At 38.4% G+C, this 24740-nt stretch overlaps 1 protein-coding gene across 1 annotated transcript in view; it reads left to right on the plus strand.

Annotated features, from left to right (window-relative positions):
• The window catches only part of LOC140238372 (interleukin enhancer-binding factor 2 homolog), a 101088-nt gene extending 78073 nt beyond the window's left edge, over positions 1–23015 (plus strand). The window contains exon 13 of the mRNA XM_072318308.1: positions 22476–23015. The gene's annotated coding sequence lies outside the window, so the exon portion shown is untranslated. The remainder of the gene's footprint in view (positions 1–22475) is intronic.
• The last annotated feature ends 1725 nt before the right edge of the window (positions 23016–24740 follow it).

Consider the following 24740-nt stretch of genomic DNA (forward strand, 5'->3'; position numbering starts at 1 on the left):
AATACCAATACCAGTGTAACTTGCCATTTATGTTTCTACAGTAGACTATGCCAGCTGTTAGTCTTTTTGCAGTATTATGTACTTTTTTGTTGTAGTATGTACTCTTTTGTTGTCAAAAATACTGCAGGTTTCATGGAAAATACTGTTTTCCCGTATTGTATTACTGCGAAAATTAGGTGAAAATACTGTTTTTAAACAAAAATATGCCTTTTCAGCCTTCAGCCTTCAAAATACTGCATTGCTGTTTACAAGGTTGCCATCCTTGTCTAGAGCGCCACTCTTAATCGTTACAGTAGAAAGATAATCCAGGCGTAAGGCACATCCTAATGCATTTTGGCACACGTCACCCAATGTTCAATTGCCTTGTGGTTAAGAAATTTCAAATCATTTTTATTGATTTGTAGAGTATGTCTGGGTTTTTGAGTTGTGGCTTATTGTGCATTCTGCCTTCATTTGTCACTCAAAAATTCTCCCCACACCCTGCATGGGCACAACCCATATCGATTTGTGAGGATAGATTTTGCTCATGAGATGGACAATTAACAGAAAAGGGACAGCATTGCGACTCCTTCATCCACAATTTTCGCCGCGCAAGCCTCCCGTAGGGGTCCCTCCATTGTCGTGGCATATGAATATTTTTCTTCTCTCCCATCCTCCCTCCATCCAGAAACCCCCTCCCCCTACTCATTTTTCCCCACAGCTCTGCCCTCCTGGAAGAGCAAAGAACAAGTTAATAGATGTAGTATTGGATCTTGTGAAGAGATGTGTCAATAGAATTGATGCAGGGGGTTTGACAAGGCTCCTTACGAGGACTCCCGGTTGCCACAAGGAGTGAAATGTGCAACTTGCCAGCAACTCCTCCTCATCATGTATGCCCAGGTGGAGGGCACGGATGAGGGCAAGATATTGACTGATACCGGGGTCCTCTGGCCCTGCTGGTGTCTGTGAGATGTCTTTTCAAAGAGACGGAGTGAGAGACTTCTTCCTCCTCTTGATGTATTGTGGGCAAAACAAGTGAATGATTTACAAGATTTACATCATTGTTTGATTTTTTTTCTCTTGAATTTGAATAGCTTTCATTGAGTAATAAACTTGAGTGTTGAATATTTTTAATTGTTGTTGTTTTGTTTTGCTTTTTACTTTCAGATGACATGATTTTGTGTGCTTGCCTGTCTATTCTATCATCTGGCTGACAGATTGCTGTTGTTAAGATTTTAAAGTCAGTTGTTTTCTCTTGTCTGCCTGTCACTGTACCTTTGACACACATTTGTGTAACATTGTATTACAAATTCCTCATATTTCAGATCCTAGTTCTCTCTCTCTCTCTTTCTCTGCTCTTTCGACTTCTGTAGTTTGTACTTAGCAAGTCATGTCTTTCATCAAAAACAACAACAGACCAGATGGCACACACACACACTGTGTATTACAAGTGGATTTTAATCAAAACCTGGTACTTTCATTGTATATAGTCATGAAGCAATGTCACACCCTCTGAAAGTGCCACCTTTACATTTTGTCTCTACATAAAAGCAAAATTTTGTATGCTGAAAATTCTTGGGGGGAATAAAAAAAAAAACGAAGAAATTTGGGAGCACTTATGCTGTCGAGGAAGCATTGATGTTGTTAATTTGCGAAAGCTATGTGTATTCAAAACATTTTTCATTTCATTTTGTTGTTGTTTTTTCTGAACGCAACTTTTCTCATGTATACTTGAAATGCGCACCATTCAGCCACTTACTGTTGAATACTTTTATTGATCCGAGTTGAATTAGCTACACGGCAGACATCAAAGAAACATCGGCAGAGAAGCAAAAAGTTTGTGTTGACACGAGGAGGAAGTTGAAAAGTTATGTTTATTCTTGATTCAAATTTAGCCGTGCCTTTTCTCTCTTGAGTGTAATATTTCTGGCATTTCATCACAGCAGTAAAAAAAAATTGAGTTTGTGATACCAATTAATGCGTCAATCATAATTTCGCATTTTGAAATACATAAACAATATTTCTTCGCTTTTATTACGGGCCTACAAAATTAATTGATGTCCTGTCATTTAACTGCATTCTTATTAAAAATTCACTTTGTCATGTTCAAATAGCTGTGTTTGTAGAAATCTGAGAAAAGGACAAACGGAGTGTTGACTCATGGTTTTCTCAGAGAAAAAAGAAAGCGAATCACTCCTACAGGTCCGTGCAGTTTCCTCAAAATTGATTTGTATATGTGTGATCCATTTCGGCGCTTAAATTCTGCCCCGTTGTAGCTGGAGTAATATGATCCATTTCCACTTTGCGCAGCAATTACCTTTCCCCCCGTTAGTGCCTGTGATATTGTGATTCATCATTATGTGCTTCGATAAGGCAGTGATTTATGACTTTGACTCAATCGAGACTGCCTTTCAGCAATCTCCTAGTCGTGTTTCATGATTAGCCAGTAATAAAATGGTGCCTGTAATTTCTTTGCCTCTTTTTTTAATATTAACTGCCTATCGCGTACAAATGTTACAACTGGAAGCATGATAGTTTTCTTGCGTGTGTGTCAGTGTGCCTTGGTTGTCGGCAATTGTCATGAAGTTACTGCAGGCGGCAGGAATGATTTCCTTAAGTGGTATCAATAGGATCCCATGACAGTGATGCTTTATTCTCTGTGGTTCCTTTTCAATCTCTTCACTTTTTGTATTAGTAATTGACGTGCAGGCTTATTGCAGGTGGATGGTATTTGCCTGAAATTAAAAAAGTACTGTACACTGTAAAAGGAGATGTGTTCACATGCATTTTAATTTCATGAATTTCGTGAGGGCCAAGATGTGCAAAATTAAAATGCACATGAAAGTTCTTGTCTACACTTTATGCAATGAATGTTAGCGGCAGCTTGCGAAAATTCCCTGAAAATATCGTGTTTTACAGTAAACTGTTCTTTTCGTGAGGGTGTAATTTTCGTGAGTTTTTGCGAATCGCTGTTGGATCGCAAATTTAACAACACGCAAAAATGTCTCCATGCACTAGGGTAATAGTGCATCTATGATAGCGTTGATTTCAATTCGCAAAAACAACATCTCGTGAAATATGTTGACCTCATTTGCGAAAATATCTGTGCACAATAATAACAGCTTATATAGCATGAGGCCTGGCACATGAGACATATTTAGAAACATCGGTGACAACATTTGCTCCTGTGACAATTGCTCCAGTCTTGCTTTCCTCAAGACTTAGGGTTTGGGTGAGGGTTATGATAGGTTTTCAAGTTTAGTTTGTTGTGAGGATTAGGGTAAGGGTTATGTTCATGGGTGGAATTTATGTTCGGATTAGCATGTGGATATTTCATGGGGGCCATTGTCACAGGAGCAAATGCCATGGAACCAGAAATATCACACAAAATGTGATTTCCTGGTTGAGGTCTGACATTAATACTGGAAAGAAATGTTCTATAAATTTATCTTCTCTTTTGATGCCTGGGTATTTTTATTAGATCATCATAAAACTGCCGGGATGTCTGAAATTTACTGGACTTGCCCACCAAATCCATCGAGGGGCTCCTATTTAAAGTATAAACCGAAATAGACTGAAATGTGTCATAGCCTGTCATAACCTCTCCGGATGAAAGATTCCTGGATAATTCAATGATATGCAATATTCATCAGTATTAAGCTCAGAGGAGGCAGACATTACCGAACAAAGTTTTGACGTCAAAGGGCTGCAGTTGAGGTTCACGTACACACACACACACACACAAGCAAGAACTTGATCCAGATATCAAGGGAAGAAGAGATGAAAGATGAGAATGCATACTGATTTGCAGAACTGCAGATTATGTGACAAAGTATCAACAATCCACGTGCAATACAAAAACAAAACAAAACAAAACAAAAGAACTCAGCCTTTCCTGCCTTGTTTCACATTCAAGTTGCATCTGGGAAGCATGGGAAGCTGCTGCTGAGGGGTAGCAAGAGATTTTTCCCTGTCAAGGTTGTTTGCAACGGGCATTTTTCAACCTCCTTTGAGGGTGGGATTCGAGCAAGGGCAATGTGATGCCAGCAGAACTTGGAAATGATCTACGATGCAGATGGTCCTTGTTTGGGAGTGGTGAGGATGGGGGATGGGGGGGGGGGGGGGAAGGGGGGTCACTTCCAAGTGGTGAATGCCGTCAGTTACGGAACTCATCAAGTCCCCCTAAATCCCAATTACAGCCTCATTATAAGCAAATTGCTTTCATTTCCCCCTCATCGAGCCTTCGCTGTCCTGATTAGGCAGACGCTGCATACCTGAAAAACATACCTGCCAGTGAGTGCGCATCTGCATACGCGTGTGTGTGTGTGGGGGTGGGTGTGGGTGTGTGTGGTAACTGGAGTGCTGTCTCTTTCTATCACATTTTCTCTTTACATGTTTAAGCCCTCTTGGCTTGAAATTGTCACCGCGAGGGATCCGTCCCTCGGCAAAGGTGCTAGATATACTTAGTAATCTGCCATTGTCTTTCCAAGGGTCTCTAGTGCCTCATTATTTCTTTAAGCAGTGAGCGAACAACCTGAATGACAAGTAAGTAAGCAGTTCTGTTCACACATACGGGAAATTAACACTTTTAGAAAAAATCGTTACTTCTTGTATGTGGCTGCAAAAAAAAAAAAAAAAAAGGAAAAGTTAACTCTCGGGATACACATTGCAATCCAATACTCTGTCCAGCTTGATTTGTTTGTTTTTTTTTCTGTGTAAGGTTATCTCACGCTTGCTGATTTACCATGCATAGCATGTGCGAACAGCACACAAATGGACCACTGATTTTTTTTTGTTTTTTTTTTTTCTTAATCACATAATGCAGCTTGCCACGCAAGCTGCACACAACACACCATGATGCCCAGGATCACACTTTGTTCATTGTTTAAGCATGCTTATATGCAGTCCGGATATTCAAAGCGCTTTATTAGCAGCCAAGTTAGTTTGTGTGTGTGTGTGTGTGCATGTGTGAACAGTTGCAAATAACATTTTTTTTTTTAATAGCTAGAGATGCGAAAACTTTGTAATTCTTGTGTGTGAATGCAGCTATTATTGGCATCGTCTCTGTTCTGTCGACACATTACAGGTTCAATATTGTCTGACCCGCCATGCAGTTCGGAATTTTATTGCCTAAAATCCTATCCCTCATCCATAATAAAAGTGACTTAGTATAGGAGAGTCATCGAGAGGAAACAAAATTAGAAACTAAAATGATTGATAATAGGTAATTGGGTGATCAGTGAAGAAGTATGCGAAGAATGACTCTGTCATCATTAAATTCCCGTGAGACAAAAAAAAAAGAAAGAAAGTAGGATCAGGAATAGTTTGTGTAGGTGCAAGGTGCCAAATGAGATGTCTGTGTGATGACATTTAAATTGTGTTTTGTTGTTGGAATTACTCAGCTATGACTATTAAACCCAGAATTGTGCCAAGTAAGAAAAGTGGTCTTGAAATTTTTGTTGATATACACAATTGATAATTAAAATGATTCTAATCAGTATTATTTTGTTAAAGTGCAAGCTGTCCGTACGGTGTGTATGTGGCGAACGAAGATTTTACGAACACAGTATTAACAGGGAAATACGTGATAATGAGTCTTCTTTTTAATAATCATTCTCATGATGATGCTATGGTTTTCTTCATCTTCTATCTCTGCACTTCATCACCCAACAGTCGGATTAGTTTCAGCAAAAAAAAGAAAAGAAAACACAAAAAACGAAAACAAAGCAAAAAAGTTGAAGAAGGAAACCTCCGTAAGACTCTACAAGCAGAGCCCGGAGCATAAATGAAGCAATGAGAAATTCTCACATTTTGTAGCATTATTGATCAAGGAAGAGTTGTTCGAGTTGTGGGTGCGCGGATGAAGGAGCGTTTGTAATTCGGCAAATACGTGAAGAGCCTCCCCCGCGGGCAACTGTAAGAGTTACATCCACAGAACTCGAGAGACCGTCCCCGTGGCGTACCGTAACATCCCAAAAGCGATGGCATCGTGGCGGAGTGACGCAAAGGATAAAGCGGGAGAGGAGGAGGAGGAGGGTATCCGACGTCTCGTTGGCGGCTGCCGAAAACGTTTTTTGTATCTCTGCATCCGCGACACCTAGATTGATTTGGGGAAGGAGTTTTTTTTCCTCCGAGGTGCCTCGGGGTCAGGGAGCAACCGTGAGATTCTTATCACGGGATAGGGATTACGGTACACTTACCCCTTTTCCCCAAGTCTTCTTCAACCCTGAGGGAGGGGGGTAAGGGGAGCAATGGCTTCCTTGTTAGAGAAATGCCCCAGAAAAACATTCATACCAGCATCTGTTTTGCTGGATTACTACAAGAAATTGCGATGTTACACATTTTTTTTTCCTGCCTCCATTCCTTAACTCATATGTTTTCTGTCCTGTTGTACTTGTTTTTCCCAATATACCTGCTTTATTTTTTTTTTCACTCGCTGAAATATTAGAGAATGCACAATGAACTCTTGTCGTCTGGCTAGTGATAAATAAAAAGCAACAACACTCACACACAAAGATGAAGGGACTGGAAAGTACTCAAACCGTGTGTAGCAAGATGTTTTATTTTGAGAAGTCTTGTACCATGCACTCAAGGAGGTGAAGGTTACATAGGGTGTCTCTCTTTGCTCAACTTAGTAAAAAGTGTCTGTGTACAAGATGTGTGTTTCCTCCCATCTGTTTGTTGTTGTTGTTGTTGTTGTTGTTCATTTTCCATCTGTGAAGATGGCTAGATAGCCCATATTCAGCTACACTAAGCTGGTCTTCCATGGGGTCCAGTTGGATGTGGGGTGGGACCACTTCACCGGGTTAGACACCCTACAATGTACCTGCTCTTTGCAATGAATGAATGAAGCGGGATCTTTTACGTGCATGAGCTGTGACTCTCTCATACACGGGACCTCCATTTTATGTCCTATCCGAGGGACAGAGTGTTTTGCCTCTTGCTAGAGGGGACGGTATGTGAGGAATATCTTTAGAATGAAGGTCTTGCCCTTACTGCAAGCTTAAAGCAAAAGATGTCGCTGGTTTGGTGTTTGGTGGGTTTTTGTTGTTGTTGTTTTTTTGTGATGAAGAATGAAATCTGCTCTGATATATGACCAGGATCTAAGGAAGTCAGAAACTTCGTTCTTGCATTCAAAATTTCCTTACGATATATCCAAATAGCTCTGATTTTGCAGGTACATGGAATTATTTATTGGTCACGGAATTGTTCTGTTGTGCTTAATTTGATATGCATTTCCAATGCGGGTGATCATGTGACTGAAAACTTAGGGAGCCTAGTCAGTTCCACAATGAGCAGCAAACTATCAACGGAGGGTTTTTGACAGAATTTGACTCTGGTGAGAGCTCTATGTCCTATGTTCCTTAAAGGGGTGGTATAGTATCGGTTGAGGTGAGGTTTCAGTCTTTAACTTTTTGCAAGATGCTTAAAAACTCTTTGTGAACAGTTAAAGAGCATACAATTCCAAGAGGAATCCAAAGTTCTTTTGATGCAAATCGGTTTTGGAATGGCTGAGATATCCAGAAACAAAGTAAAACAAAGTGATCCTAATAAAAGGTCAGTCCCACCTTTTAATAGGATTGCTTTGTTTTGGATATCTCAGCCATTTTAAAACCTATTTTCATCAAATAAATTTTGAATTCCTCTTGGAATTACATGCTTTTTCATATTTCATAAGAGGTTTCTCACTTTCTCACCAAAAAATGTTAGAAACCTGGAATTGGGTCCCAACCAAAACTATACGATCCCTTTAACATACAGTACCACAGAGAAACACTACATAATATACAAATCAACTTTCTTAGAGACAGTGGCCCGAATTCACGAAGGTGGTACAAATGAAACCATGGTTTAAACCATGGACAAAAACCATGGAGCGCCAAGTGTCGCATGGAATATTTCATTACGAAATAGTCATGTCGTCGTTGAAATGATTATTTTGTAATGAAATGACCACATTTTGTAACTAAATGAATATTTCGTCCACAAAATGATAATTTCGTTAACGAAACGGTCATTTTGTCGACGAAATGACCAATTTCGTTACGAAATATTCCTTGCAACACTTGGCGCTCCGTGGTTTTTGTCCATGGTTTATGGTTTATACCATGGTTTCATACCACCGTCGTGAATTCGGGCCAGTGTGTTCATTTCATTCCTCCGGTATTCTCTTATTTTGTTAATATGGCTTTTTCAGCAAGATTCCAACACTACAGCTTCCTTCATGGATGTGTGTCTAAGCTCAGAACAAACTGGAAGATCTCTCTCTGTAACAATATCACCACTAAATTATACAAAAATACCTGGGGAGAAATACAAATCCTGACACGCTTTTTTTTTTTTTCTTGTCTGCTTGAGAAGGTAACTTAAGGAAGGGGGGAAAAAATGCTTCTTGTTGCTTGTCAATATGCACATAGGTGAGAGCAAAAAGAATGAGTGTGTTTACAGCACTGTGCTGTTGAGGAGACAAGTCCCCGGCCTGAAATCAATCGCTCCAAGCTCTATCAATATTTCACCAAATTATTCGGGTTTCACGTGTGCGCTGGTACTGCAGTTCCAGTCGGAGGAGTAAGCTGGCGCTGCGCTCTCTTGGGCTGCTCCTGTCTCCCGTCCATATTTGATGCGCCACCTCAGGCCTGCCACTTCTTCTGCTTCTTTTTTTATTTTAATCCTTGGCTTTGGAAGATTACAGGTCGATTGGCGCTGCCCTGTCCCCACCCAACTCATCCAGGTATAGTGACAGCTAGAGACAGGATGTGGCACTAGCATCTTCTACTCAGTAGAGGTGTGGTTTTGTTTTGTTTAGTTTTTATGGTGTGTTGAAGGTTTTCTGTTGTGTCATACCTCACCGTGAGTTCTATTTTTTTTTTCTTGGTTATTTTGGAATTATGAAAAAATCTTAATTATTCATTTGATGTTGTTGGCCTTTCAGTTTACTTTACTTCAGCTAGCAGGAGAACTAGTCACTGTTGGGGTGACAAGACCTTGTATCTCAAAAATGACAAATGATCAGGAGAGCGAAGAAATATGACAGACAAAGCACTATAGTAAATGGGATTGCCTTTCCTTTGACATGCCATTAGGGCTTCATTTTGGGGGTAAAACAGCTAGGATTTGGACAGGACAGCACTTAACTGATTATCTGGCAATTAATTAAAAAAGAAGAAGTGATTTTCATCGAAATTTGAGATACAAGGTCATGTCACCCCAGCGACATAGTGCTTTTACTTAAGAATGTATACATTTTTACATCACATCCCTCCACCCCCCAAAAAAAAAATAGATCCATCCTTAATATTTGATATGTTTGTTCAACTTTGCTGATACATGTAGCATGTTATGTTTGTTCTAAAACCTTTTAGTGTTTGTCTGTAATAGTAGGTAATGTTTTTTGTTGTTGATGGGTTTTTTTTTTTTTTTTTTTTTTTTTTGGCTGTTTTCATGTGAATGTGGGTTTGGAATTGGGTGTAAGCTTGGTGTTTGTTCATTTTTGTGGCAGTCAGCACTTATGCCGTAAACGTGTATATTAATTTCAGTCCAGTGTTGGAATCTGCAGAATCATTCATTGGCAACCCTTATAATAGAGCATAACAGTCTCGCAGTCTACAGTATATCATTGTATTTGTGATGTAACCAATATTGGCATTTCACTGGACATAGTGTATTTCAGACAAGATGTTAGAGACTTTCAAACATTTGATTCATCTAGAACTGAGATGTTTGTTGTTGTTTTTTTTTTCCTTTAGATGCCATTGTTAAGATACAAAGGACCATGTAGTCAAATGTACCATAAATAGCATGTTGTTTGAATCTTTTTACAGCATACTGGTGAATCAAATCACAAACGGCATGAGTGTGTGACGTGCGGCATCTAAGCCGATTATATTTCCACCTATCAGCTGTTCTCCTCTGATGAAGTATAAAAACAATAAATAGGGATTCATACACGTCTTCAAGTGTATTTACAGTGAAATTTCCTTGATTATAATAAATGATCAGATGATGTCTGCAGACAAGAAAATGTGAATTAATTTCAGTTCTTTGATTGAAGCACAAACTGCCATCGCAAAACATGTTTTTATCACACAGAAAAGACTTCATTAATGTCTTCAGATTGTGATGCATAACATTGGGGAGCCAGGGTGTAGAGGAGTCGGGGGGGGGGGGGGCTATCTCGTCACATAGGTATTCTGTGAATACATGCAATACGTACATTTGGCAAGGAGCGACAAGATACATGTAGTTCAGATAAACAGATGATGTGCGGTTCACATGATCTTTGAAAACGATGTCTGCATCTTTAAGAAATTTACAATAATGCCACAATTTCCTCATAGCACAGATTCTTTCTTTGAAAGAGATATTATTTTGCCAAGGAAAGGAAGAAGTACTGTAAATCGTGGACTTCAAAGGGCATGCTTTGTCCTGGAAAAACACTGAAAAATCCAAAAGTAGAGGTTATAAGGCAGTATATTTGGGTAACATGGATGATGCCAGTCCAGATCAGGAGTAAAATACATTTGCAGGGTATGGAATCAATAGTGTTCGATAACTACCAAACAATGTCGCACACAGTTTGCATGTGGTCGATGCTGGCTCTGAGTTGGTGCAATGTCAATAAATGGCATGAAAATCGGCTTCCACTCTCCAGATCAGACGCTCATGGTTGTTACTCTTAACTCTGCTGATTTCACTTTCCGGTGAAATGTTTACTCGTATTGCCATTTGAGGATGTAAGCCACTCCCCCCCCCCCCCCCCCCCCCAAACAAAGAAAGAACCTTTCTTGATGCGGTGCTTGTCTGTGATAATTGTAAAAAATGGCCATGCCAGACATTGTTGCGTCTGGAAAGCAGATCAATCAACCGTTACTTGTTAGAATCGTTACAGCTTTAACTGAAGAAGAACAGAATTTGCAGCAAAGTGATTATGTGCCACGAGCAGTGAATTCGATTCACTTTGAGCTGTGTGGTTGTCTCCAAGTCAATATGTACAGTGTACCTTGTGCTGCATACACTGTATAGCATGTATCGAGAGAAGTTTACTGCATGTACTAACATGGACTCATGTGCACAATGTAAGTACTAAAAGTCCATGGGAAATAATGATAATAAAAAGATGATAATAGAATAATAAAGAAATGAATAATAGCAACAAGTTTTTTGAAACAGTGAACCATGATGTGCTGACCAGTGCAACATGCAGGTGGACCCAGGAAGGAGACTTAAAGCACTGCTAATTTAGGCAATTGCTGTATAAGCAGTAATCAATAACTGATAATAAACATGAGACCGAGAGCTCTATAGGGCTTACAACAATTGAAAAAAAAGGAGCAAGTTGACTCTATAAGCTTCTGTGTAGGGGAACATACAAATATGTGTATAATCCTACCCAGAAAGTGTGATCTGTGCAACGTTCCAGCATTTGTAATACTAATATCAGAATGTTTGAGCCAAGTGCTGATGAAATCACTTTTCCCCCGAAACAAACCCACACACACACACACACACACAAACACAAAACATACAAACTCATCAATCAATAACCGTGAAGAAGCATCAGTGGAAATGAGTCTCTGGATTTTAAAGGGATTGTATAGTTTTTGTTGAGACCTAATTTCAGGTTTCTAACATTTTTTGGTGAGATAATGAGAAACCTCTCATGAAACACGAAAGAGCATGTAATTCCATGAGGAATTCAATGTTTATTTGATGAAAATTGGTTTTGAAATGGCTGAGATATCCAAAAAAGAGCAATGCTAATAAAGTGTGAGACCCACACTTTATCATGATCGCTTTGTTTTACTTTGTTTTTGGATTTTTCAGTCATTCCAAACCCGATTTTCATCAAATAAACTTTGAATTCCTCTTGAAATGGTACGCTCTGTACTATATCATAAGTGTTTTCTTGGTATCTTGCAAAAAGTTAAAAGCCCAATTCTCATCTCCACCAATACAGTACCATCCCTTTAACACGAGTATCTTTTCATCAGCGATTAAATGTGCGTACATTGTATCTAATTGTTTGCAAATCTGGGTTGTTGCCTTTTAAATCTCAGTGGATGTCTTATGTCTTGGATCTAGAGTGGGAGATAAAAAGGAAGAACAGGGTAGAGCATGTTTCATTCTTTGATAGATCCCTCCATCTTGACTGTGATAGATTGTAGCTATAGGTTAAAGGGATGGTACAGTATTGGTGGAGATGAGAATTGGGCTTTTAACTTTTTGCGAGATACCAAGAAAAGATTTATGATATAGTACAGAGCATGCCATTTTAAGAGCAATTCAAAGTTTATTTGATGAAAATCGGGTTTGGAATGACTGAAACATCCAAAAACAAAGTAAAACAAAGCGATCGTAATAAAATGTGGGTCCCACACTTTATAAAATCGCTCTTTTTTTGATATCTCAGCCATTTCAAAACTAATTTTCATCAAATAAATGTTGAATTCTTCAGAGAATTACATGCTCTTTCATATTTCATAAGAGGTTTCTCATTATCTCACCAAAAAATGTTAGAAACCTGAAATTAGGTCTCAACCAAAACTATACGATCCCTTTAAGTGTATACATTTTGATATTAGCAAAGCACTGTATGCAAAGATGCCATTCCTGCTTGGGATAGCTCTTTATTTTTACCATCAAAGAAAATTGTGAGAATGAAAATGGATAATTGAGTGTTATTAGCACTCTGCTACATGTGTGGTCCTGCACTCGACTTTTGGGCTAATCATCATGGTGAATATCATTAGAAAACAGACTTTTTATTTCATATTCATGACTTTCTATAGTATATTCACAATTTAGGCTGCTCATATTCATTACATTGTATGTGTGTGTGCGTACACATTATATTCAATTCTGAAGCATATCTACAGAATTTTCAAATTTTCTCAAAACACCCCATTGCTGCAACAATTGAAATATTGATGCCCCGACCGTGAAGAGTAATCAAAGCAATGACAGTTTTATTTTCTTAATTTGAGAATAAACAACAACATCAAAACCAAGCGTAAGTGTGTCAAAGTGTCACTCTTTTTTAATGCCTGAAAATTGTATGTTTTTAGGTACTCTAGCTTGGGACTCTGCATGATGCAGGGATTTAAAGCTCTACACTGCAAGAAACCTATCAGAACGAATAAAATGTTCTCCTCCCCCCCCCCCCCCCCCCCATCCTCTCAAGAGGGATGGGTGGGGGGGGGGGGGGAGCAGTAGAATTTTTTTTTCTTCGTAAGATGTATTGAAAGGGCTTTACTCAGATTTGCTCTAGAACTCCCACAAGTGTGCAGCAAAACACCGTGAACATCAGTGTGTCCTGGTGACCGTATGGTCTCGGCAAACAATTTTAGAACACAATACCTTGAACCCATGCATCAGACAGACCTCACCCTCGATGCGCTGCTAATCCTCGTCGAGTTCGCCTGCCATCCAACAAAAGAAACATGCAATTACCGTGGCGATTTTAGAGCCCAAGGTAAAAAAAAAAAAAAAAAGAAAAAAAAGAAAAGGAGATGCATGTAGTTGCCCTGAAAATTTGCTGTCTGCTTTACTCACACATCTCTGCATACATTCGACCATAACAATCGCAGGGACCTGCAGCCATATACCAATACCTGATATAAGACAGAAAGTAGGTGGAAGAACAAAAACGCTATTACCAGCACTGAATTCCCTAGATAGTGTTGCAGGAAGCACTTCTTTTTGTCAGGTTTTTTTTTAGATTTTTCCCTAAAACAAGACAAAACAAAACAAAAAACAGCAGCAACAGCAAACAAACAAGCGAAGGAAGAATATATGACGTTTCAGCCATCGTGCGATGTAGAGAAGGACTGCACTGCACGTGGTGTTGATGGAGCACTCCCAATCACAGAATCATCCTTTTCCAAAAATCATTCCTCTCTCAAATGTACCTAATGCACCTGAAACATGAGAGCAAATTTGTCATGTCCAGAGACATTAACCACCTGCGCTTTGTACGAGTGCCGTGCATACATGCATGCATGTTCGCGTAACTGAAAAAAAAAAGAAGTGGCATTTCAAACTTGTACAGACTGCAGTGCTTGCTGATAAATGTCTTCTACGGGTGCAAAATCATGGAGATATTCTTAGGGCTTACCATTTGCCATTTTTCCCTCACCACTGTCACTTTTAAGGATAGCATCAATCTTTTGCGAGCTGAAATCAGTGCGATAAATCAATTAAACTCCTGAGCGAACTTGATGGAGAACAGTCTTTAAAAAAAAAAGAGAAAATTATGGCAGTCTATATGCCAATTAGTCATTTAATGAGTCACCTCACAAATAGTCTTCTTATTTAGAAGGCCTTCTTGTATAGAATTTCTTATCCATTTTCGTTGACGTATAGGAAATTATCACCTCGTATTGTTTGGTTTCATGCACGAAGCATGAAGCACAGTGAGATTCTTCTCAAAAGTAGCAAAGGGTATATTGCATGTGACAACTCAACATCACTACTTACATAGATGTTCACAAATTTTTCAATCATCTTAGGAAAATTACAAAAATATATGTGCACTGTATTCCTCAGTCGACATAGGGATAACAATTGAATTACTCAACATAGCATATAACCACACTTTAAAGGACAAGTTCACCTTCATAAACATAAGGATTGAGAGAATGCAACAATATTAGTAGAACACATCAGTGAAAGTTTGAGGAAAATTGGACAATCGATGCAAAAGTTATGAATTTTTAAAATTTTTGTGTTGGAACCGCTGGATAAGGAGACTACTACAGCTTGTGAGTCATATGCGTACAACAGTATAAAGAAAATGTGAAGAAAATTCAACATATTTTCACTTTTTTTCGCATAATAAAAGAGCACTTGACTTGCCTCTTTCTAAAGGCAGGAGGAATGATATTACCCATAACATTTGTTGGTAACGAGTCAGGGGAATGTGTACTTTTTTCAAAAGATGAAATTTTGTAAAATTCTCTTTATATTTTCCTTATATTGTTGTACGCATGTGACATCTAAGTTATTCACACACTGCAGTAGTCGTCTCATCCAGCGGTTACTGCACAAAAACTTCAAAAATTCATAACTTTCGAACGGATTGTCCGATTTTCCTCAAACTTTCACTGATGTGTTCTACTAATATTGCCACATTCTCTCAATCCTTATGTTTATGAAGGTGAACTTGTCCTTTAATTTCCCCACCCAATGTACGTATAATATACTGGCGATGCTTGGTGCCGAGTTTGTCTGGTGCGTCAGTCAGTGATTATTCATCTAATACCCTTCCTGTCAATTAGTTTCCACATTTTCTAGTGCAAATCTGCTCAGCCTATTGTGACTCTGCAGAATCAGTCTACTTATGGTGTGGTTATAATTATACCCTGATCAAATAAGCAGTGGTGTCAACCAAGCAAATTGCTTCATGTTAAGTAGCATGTTTCTCTCATGTGGGTGGGTCATGCTTTTTTTATTCGCTCTCTCTCTCTCTCTTTATAAGAAGATTGAATTCCTTTGATGAAAATGTTATTAACCATTGAAATACCAGGTGCTGCAAATGAACATTTGTAAACTGTACAAGATGATCTTTGCACAGATTTAGAGCTAATTGTGAAGTGAAAATAGAATATAGGTAATACCTTGGATCTGATAGTATCTACAGTATAGCATTTGTGTATATTGATGTTTTGATGTGTGAGAACGGTACTGCATTCATCCACCCCAACACTAGCACTGTTCACCCAGAGGTCCCTACCATAATACCCCAGTATTTCACTGGGAGAGTGTTTCACAAAGAATTTAAGTCGATCTTAAAAGTCAAGAGTAACTTAAAATTTTAAATTTATGGTATGCTATGTGTGCCTTCAATGGTATTCTAACTTTTCACTGAAAATCAAAATTTTTGATACTTTTTCATGCAGCCATTAATTGACAAAATAAGACAAGTGACAATATTGTATAAATTTTGATAAGAATTTGAAGTGAATTTTGAGAGTCTGACAAAAATGAACAGCGAAAGAAGTGGTATACCATAATTTGTAAATTGATCTTCACTTTTAAGATTGACTTCATTTCTTTGTGAAACACCACCCAGATTCCTTTTAGTACACCTGGCTCAAGGATAGCGTGGTGGATAAATCAACCTGTCCTCAGATGTAACTGCTGGGCATAATTTGAACTCTACGATTTCCTTTTTGAAAGTCCCAAGTTAAAGCCATCTTGTACAGCACCTAGAGATTCTAGCTTTCCAGTTGGTCAATTGCTCATCATGTGACATGCAGTTAAAAAAAATACCTAGTACTAATATATTGCCCTTGTTGCTGATGAGCTGTGCAGTTTTTGTCGAGCAAAAATAGATTTTCCACAGCTGACATCACCCATATGCATTGACTCCCTATTAAACTCAAGATCAACTATATAATTTTTGCACCATTTCACGCCCCCGACATCACAGTATTTAAAACGTAACTTTGCTGCACACACTAAATCAGTTACAAACGCGCCTTCAGTCACTCATTTTCCTGTCAACAACTTCAACTGATCGCTTGCATGAACGACTGACTGTATGTGCCACCCATTTGCCTTTTGCAATATAATGGTTGCCATTTTTGCACTTATTTCAAGAATTGGTATGGACTACATTGTACATCCAGTTTAATACATCCAGGGAGGTGTTACAGAGATGGAGTGGCAACTCTTCATAATTCATGCAAACACATGTTTGGGTTCAAGGCGTTACAGTGGGATGTCTAGCATTCCACTACGCTTTTAAGTCGTGCTCGGCACCGCTCTAGTTGCAAGACGAAGTTCGGAGACGAAGAACGCATTTCACCTTTCGTTGAATTACAAGCTTTATTTCACCATAAAGTTTTAAATGAAATACGCGAATTGATTTAGAATAGTTCAGGAAAGAATTCAATATTATAAACATGTATTTCTAATTTCTTCGTAATGTGCAAATCGAAAAGAAATGAAAATTAGGCCCTCTTAAAAACCTAATATTTTTTTATAATGTGCACATTTCCGCATGTTAGTTTTCTATCTTTTAATCTGGGATATTTTGATCTTTCAAGTAAAGTACTCCGCTAAAGTGTGTTCCAGCATGCTTTTGAACTATTTACTGGTAAAATTGTCAGTTTTACACTGCATTTTGATTCGCTGCTCCAATTCAAGGTACACAAATTCATTGTTGCCATCACATTGAAAGAGAGAGCAAATTGCAGTAGGGGCAAGTATTTCTAGATTTGAGAGCGCTAGTCCCGATTATTGATGCTCTCTTTTGTCAAAGCACATGGGTAACACCTGTAGTTGAACGCATAACTTCTCAGCAATGCTGCGCATGACTTCAAAGGAGAGCAGTAGTTGTGTCTCCTTCTCTAACACCTCCATGATACATCCAAAGTGTTGTATAAAACAAACAGTGAAAGGTCTTACTCATGCAATGAAACAAGATTTTGCCCTCTTTGAAAAATGAGGCACACTGTTCAACTCGGCATCTTACACTTTGTGCGAAACCTTAAATGCCGTGGCACTTGTGACCATTCCCTATTTGTATGCTATAGTACTACAGTGCTGAAACACTTGGGAGTCATACTGTGCATATATCTCATTTTTGAATGTCACAAAATATATGCCACCTCCGCAATGCCTGCATCATCGCCCAGTGTCCTTGATAACTTTTCCTCGAAAGCCAAACTATGAATAATACCCCGTCCTCCTCGAATACAACCTTTTCATCTCAGTGATGGTAATTTCTCAGAAGTGTTCCCCGAGCTGTACTCCATCAGGACAGTCAAACCCAGAAACTGTGATTAACTGCCACTTTACTGCTGGGTAACATTGTCCAGAGAGTAATTATCCAACATCTCATAGAGAGGGGCCGGGTCTTTACTTTGCGGCATTAGAAAGGAAATGACTAGTCATAAAATGGGCAGTACTGAATGAAAGGAAGAAACTTGACTCTCTCGATTACCCATGTAGTAAACATTTCCAGGGCCTCTTCACCCATAGTCGAGCGTAGCTCAGTGAAATGGCATCCAGCCTTTACCCTATCCGGCAGCAACTTGTGACTTGTTAGGCAGGGAATGAAGGATAAGTAGTACCTTGTGTGCTTTTGTACTGTGTGATGATTGTTAATGGATGTACATGATGTTGCACTACAGTGGATAGACGCTTCCAGCCTCTCCACTCAACCATGTTTCTTTTGCGTATACATGCACATACATGTAAGTGCACCGCCAGGCACGTCTCACAGCTGTTAGAATGTCTACACAAGGATGAAATAGATACGTAGAGAGTGTCCTTGAAGCAGAAACGGCCTGAAATAGAGTGTGCGAATGTCTGTGCTTCGTCTCCTTTGCTCTTTTGCGAGACACAATGCTCAGGTTACCTTTCCATGCCTTCACCATATCGCACTGTTGTATTAAAAGGGCATTGGATATTTGGGTCATTTTTTTCATTGGTCCGTTCATTCATGTGCAATTATTCTTCATTTCTGCACTATTTGTGAGGGTATCTCAAGAAGGACTTTAGTGGCTCAGTCAAACTTCTTAATTGCATATGCATTCATGCCCCCCCCCCCCCCAAAAAAAAAAAAAAAAAAAATTGTGTTAGGGGATGAAGACATCCTTGGTAATAGGTCAGATGTCCCGATTTAATCATTTGCAGTAATTTAAGAACAGCATTCAGTTAGAGAAATTGATAAACCATTGATTGATAAACCGCTATTCTTTGAAGGAGTTGTTCATACTAATTTTTTATTAGGTCCATATACATGTAGGAATGATGGAGATGTTCAAGGTGACATTGAGAAATTTTATAAAGCATTTTTGTTTTTTAATCAATAAACTGGATTAAATGTAGAACAAGATTTATGCTCAGTGAAACAATTCACTGGTACAATGTTTGAAAGCTATCGCAGGGTAAAATACGTATAGCTATACATATGTGCAAGATGATAAACATAAAGGAGTAGTTGGCATTTATACCTCATGTGACAAATTTTAATGTGATAATCTTGAACTTAATTTCAAAAGTCCAAGTCTATTTACAAGATAACTCCAAAATCATTGAAGGTATGTGGTTAGACTGGTGCTGTGACAGATGATGACACACATTTGCAGAAGGAATGAGTGAGCAAATTTCTGAAATGGTGGCAACACACTGTTACAAATTACCCTTTTCAACTCTGGCACAAAGTGACTTGTGATAAAAGGCCTTTACCTTGAGGTGACGCTAGAAAACATTGCCCTCATTAATACTGCATTGCACTGAGCTTTCTTAAACCAAATATGAAGTATGATCCTAGCTTAGGCAATATATTCTGATAACCTCTTCAAGGCCAGGGAAATTATTCAGATATCCAGTTCCTTTGAGGAATATACATCACATACTTTGTATGCTCAATATGTGACCGTGCATCACAAAACCAACAAAAGTCACGCTCCTTGATTTTACGTGAGGACTTTTCATCGCACCCCCTTGATTTTATGTGAGGACTCAAAAAAGGTGAAATGGGTAAACCAAGTCAATCTTGAGTTTTTCATATTTTTTAACAGAGCTAGTCTTCTTCTGCATTATATCTGAGCTTGGGATAATAATGTGAATGGGAAAGTGTGTTGCAGCAGTTCTTCTACGACCCTTTTTTTTTTTTTGGTTAAGTGGTGAGATCAGGTATGTCTTAGGTGGCCCTTTTCATTTCTTGAAAATCCTTTGCACACTCTTCATTTTAATCTCTAATGACTTTTGAAAAGATAATGCTACAGATTTAAAGTTGGCCTTAGTCACAGACAAAATGTGTCAATAGAGCATGCTTTAATTTCAGCTTAATCTGATAATTCCTTCATTGTTGTTGCTTTGATGGTTTACATCCTGTTTTTGGTCCCATTCATTGCACAGCTAGCACGGTTTTGTAAGGATTAAGCACCTGAACAGACTCTGTACTTCAGAGACTCTTTTCTCAATTCGCATTTTTCCAGAGTTTGTGCTTTCTGTCCAATATTTATATACTGTATATAGGTTAGGAGAGTCCATTTGAAATGAGTAATACATCATTTTAAAGCTTAGAGTCTGCTCTTTCAGAGTCTACCCTCAACTAAAATTCTGTCTCCAGTGACTTTTTGTTAGTTTTGTGGTGCAGGGTCACATATTGTAAGTAAAATAATGGTGTTTGCAGTCATTGATAAAGCAGTGTGATATCCTATGCAGGTTGCACATTTTTCTTGGCAAAGGCTGATCTCTAACATCTGTCAAAAATAAAGGGGAAATTAATGAAATGTAACAACCATTGATTTCAAATGCGAGTTTGAAAGGAGGTGTTTTGTGAGTCATGACTTCTGAAACTCTCTAATAAAGTTTTGTCTCCATTTGATATACGTTACACCTCACCTAGTTTGCCATGGAAATGTCACATGCCCTCTCATAACAAGTCTGAAATGTGGGGCAGAAAAAATAAATATGACCTCAATTTATGGCAAATCCAAGGTACGCCACTTGTCAAGCTTAAGCATTATATCATCTTGATGGGATAGGGAAAAAACCAAACCAAACCAAAATGACAGCTCTGCAAAATAAACCACGCTTCAGAGGTGAATTGCTCCCCCCCCCCCACTCCTGAAACTGCATTAGTTGAACTAGGTCACAAATGATGCAAAAGTTGTCACTTATATATTGTTTTCAGAACAACATCACTCCTAAAACTTTCTTATTATAACTGTTTTCAATTGCTCCTTGTTTTGCTGTCCCCAACTGTCTGTTTGAAGACAGTTACATAGGCAAGAAGGACTTGATTAATGCTCCTGTAATGTCCCCCCCCCCCCAAAAAAAAAAGAACAAAAAAACATAGTTTTGTTTTTTTTTTGGAGGAGGGGAAGGGAGAAAAGACAGGCAGGGCAAATAAAAACAGAGGATATTTCCACAAGCGTATGGTTAATTAACTCGTTTCAGCAAAGACGATCCCCTCTCCCAAGGTTGTGAGCCTTTTTCCCCCCTCCATATTTTTGCACGCATGCCAGCAATTTTTATTCCACAAATAAATTAGTTGAATAATAGAAATCCCTCACTGTCAGAGCATGGGTGCTCCATTAGCCAGCCAGTAATGGTCTGAGAGCTGTTGACACTGGCATTAAGGATCGGCTCACTGAATGGAAAATGCTCAATTATGAGTGACATCTCAAGCATGTCATATTTTTGCCTCCATTTTTTTCCTCTGCCGCGGTCACGCTACCGCATCAAATCTAATCAGAATGGCGATTGGTCTGCACGTGGCGTCACGAACCGCGGCTAGAGTTTCGCACAGCAGACTGACTTCAGTGTCGCCCGAGAATGACGTAGACTTTGAATGTCTCTACTAAGACAATGACAGTATATCAGTCATTCAAACTCACGGCATTAGACATAATGGTTTCATCAATGATAAATGATGCATTTCACCAGTATGAATATCATCAGTAGACAGTTTTCACATACAAAGATGTATAGATATATCCATTTGCAGAAACAATATCGTTTGTTTTGAATCAAAAGCAGTAACATGCAAATGTATGCCATATTTGCTTTGTTAGGGCTTTGGACTGTGTTATCTGATGGAGTTTACTGAGAGATGAAATTGTTAGAATGAAATGTAATTCTATTTCATCTTTTGTGACCTTGATGCAATGATATTTTATTTATGTTGCATCAAAGAGCAGATCATTCCACAATGAGCTTTATGGATGATAGTGGTCATGGAGGAGTTAAAGAAATTCATAGTATTCATGGAAATGATGGTAATTGTGACTATCATAAAAGTTGTGATTATAACTGATGATGGTGATGATGGGGATGATGGTGGTGATGGTGGTGATGGTGATGATGGTGATGATGATAATGATGGTGATAATGATGGTGATGATGATGATCATCATTTTCCACATGATGATGAGCTTAGGGAGGGTATGGAACATTTATTTTGTCATATTGATACAGAAGAGATGAACACTGAAGATAGCATGGGTAAAGATTATGTTAGTGTTGGAACTGGAGTAGATATGATATCATTTTTCTGTAAGGTTCTTCCACAAACAACCTGGTATAATCACTCCAGTGACAAGTGGGCAGTCTACTTGTGTGAACATTTCTTGCCAGCATTGGTCAGTTTAAAAGAAACACAGTGGATGGCCAAGTCAGAAGAACAATTCTAAATCTTATGTAATTTTAAAATTTGATATAAGATTCAATATCTTACAATCTATTTTGAAGTCAAGAAACACAATTTTGAAAACGATATACCCTCCCCCCCCCCCCCATGTAAATTAAAGAGAGGCTTTAAAGCCAAGTTGGGCCACCAGGAATGCCTATAGATCAGTATCCAGACATGCTCACTTTAAAAAAAAAAAAACACAATTATAATCTTTGCAAATCATGAGTTCCAAAACCAGTATGGGTATGGAGCTGTGTGGAACTGATTTTCATGTGCACTTCTGATTCAGTTTCACCTGAAGTTTGACGTCCGCTCTGTCTTGGTCTTTTCTCAAACTTTGCAGGTGCATCTTTTTTGTCTCAGATAGTCAAGTGAGGGATGAGAGCCGACTACCCATGCCGGAGAGATCTCGTTGGAGGAGGAAGAAGACCGGAGGATACCTCGTCTCGGAGCATTGCCCTCCGGAATCAATCAGGGCTCGGTGACCTTCAAACCAGTGTGCAGCCTTCGTGGAGAGAGCGAGTGCCCGTGACATTTTGGCCTTCTCTCTTTTCCTTTGTGCTGTGTTTCCGCGGCAACTGATTGACGACGGAATGGCCGTGCGGTTTAACCCCCCCAAATTTGGATGTTTTGAAAATGGTCCGTGCCATACGATGTCTCTTCATTTAATTACAGGGGGGATCTGAGACGTTTGGGTTGACTGACGTCTTTCCTGTAGCGTGGCTTGTTGGCTTTTTCTCTCACATGTGCTCTCAATCTCTGATGTTATGTTTTTGTAAATAAATTTTGTGAATTATTTGTGCACAAAATGAGCTCAGTGTATTAATTTGAATGCTTTCCTAACACTGCTTAGGATCTTAATTTTCTCGCTTTGAACTTGTTATAATTTCGGGGGGGGGGGCGTTAATTCATGTGAAAACTTGGCATACTTCTGGATTTTATTGCACCATAGTGAAGAGAAGCAATAGTTTTGTATCATACAATTGTATATTGTTTTCAGTTTGCACATTTATCAGTCATTAAAAAAGGAACTTATGAACCTGTGATATCTGGTTTTCAGGAAAAGGTTCTACATGTAATTTCTGTAAGTTAGCTAGTATGGATTCTTTACTTTACGATACATTTTAGAAGACTCAAGATCCTGTTGCTGTCTGAAGTTGCATTTTTTAAATTTCCTGGTTCATGCAGATTTGATGGCTGCATCTGGTTTCATCTGATCTTACTCCATGATGAGATATGCAGTGGAATTCAGACGTGCCAAGTTTAAACTAGATGACGAGTAGAAAAATATTCCGTAGGACTTCATGTAATAAATGCCATTTATATTATTTTGATGAAGGTACATTTGTTGATTTCTTATGTCTTTTTTATATCTATTTATACACTAAACTTCTTTACCATTTCTTAAATGCTCCGTATGAATAGAACCCATGTTTCACTGTGCATTTTACAAGCCTTTTGAATGACTGTGATATTCAAGATGTTTATAAGAATATCTGTTTGATTTGCTTTTTGTGCGACAAAGAATCTGGGTGTTTCTTTCCAGTGTTATGTTTTTTTCTTGTAATGTGGAAATATGGTAGGGAAATGTGTAAAAAGATATACAGTATGTCACATTTTTCAAAAGCTTTTCTCATAACTGATTTTTAATTCAACATTCTGGTGGGTTTTTTTTTTAATCAAATGTTCAAAATGAAAAGCCCAAATCTTGAATAATTTCCAAAGCTTTTTTGTTGTTTGTACACTGTGTGTTTGGATTGGTCAGAAAAAGCATAGACTTATTAGTTGTTATATGTGTAGGTTTTTTTTTCAGAAAATGGAAAAAAAAAATCAAAATATAAAAGAAGAGATTTTAAAATATTGTTATGTGCATTGCAGATCAAATTACATGGAGACAACCATGGTGTTTTGTACAGCCATTGAGTGTAACATGTACAAACTGTATGCCACATTTGAGGAAATCCCATCACAGTTGGTATTAATGAGAGAAAAAAGTTTCTGTGTGACTGATGGATCACTCAGGTTATTGTATTGGTTTTAGCAAAAGTTCATATAATTCTAAGATTATTGAATTATATTCCATGCTCATCCTATATTTAAACAATAAAAACAGACTCCACAGGGGGAAAATATTAACAGACAAGTAGTCCACCTCACCAGTAAAATACTGAAAAGAAAGGCAATTTTCTGTGTAACAAAGTGACTAGCCCCCTAGTAAGTTTTGCAAAATTGATTAATGAATTTGAAGGAATGACCCAGACTAGAGTCAGCTAATAGCAAACCTACATGTTGGCTGATTGGTCAAGTGATGATCAGCGGGGCTAGATGATTGGAAAAGCAATCTTTGGTGCAACTGTGAAAAGGAATTACAGTTAACCTTGCTTTATGGGATCATATAGTTTTGGTTGAGACTTAACTTCAGATTTCTAACATTCTTTGGTGAGATAACGAGAAACCTCTTGTGAAATATGAAAGAGCATGTGATTCCGAAAGAAATTCACTGTTTATTTTATAAAAATTGGTTTGAAAATGGCTGAGATATCCAAAACAGACTGATCCTAATAAAAGGCATGACCCACCTTTTATTACGGTCTCTTTGTTTTATTTT

Source organism: Diadema setosum, chromosome 14 (assembly GCF_964275005.1).
Source record: "Diadema setosum chromosome 14, eeDiaSeto1, whole genome shotgun sequence".
Taxonomy (NCBI): Eukaryota; Metazoa; Echinodermata; class Echinoidea; order Diadematoida; family Diadematidae; genus Diadema; species Diadema setosum.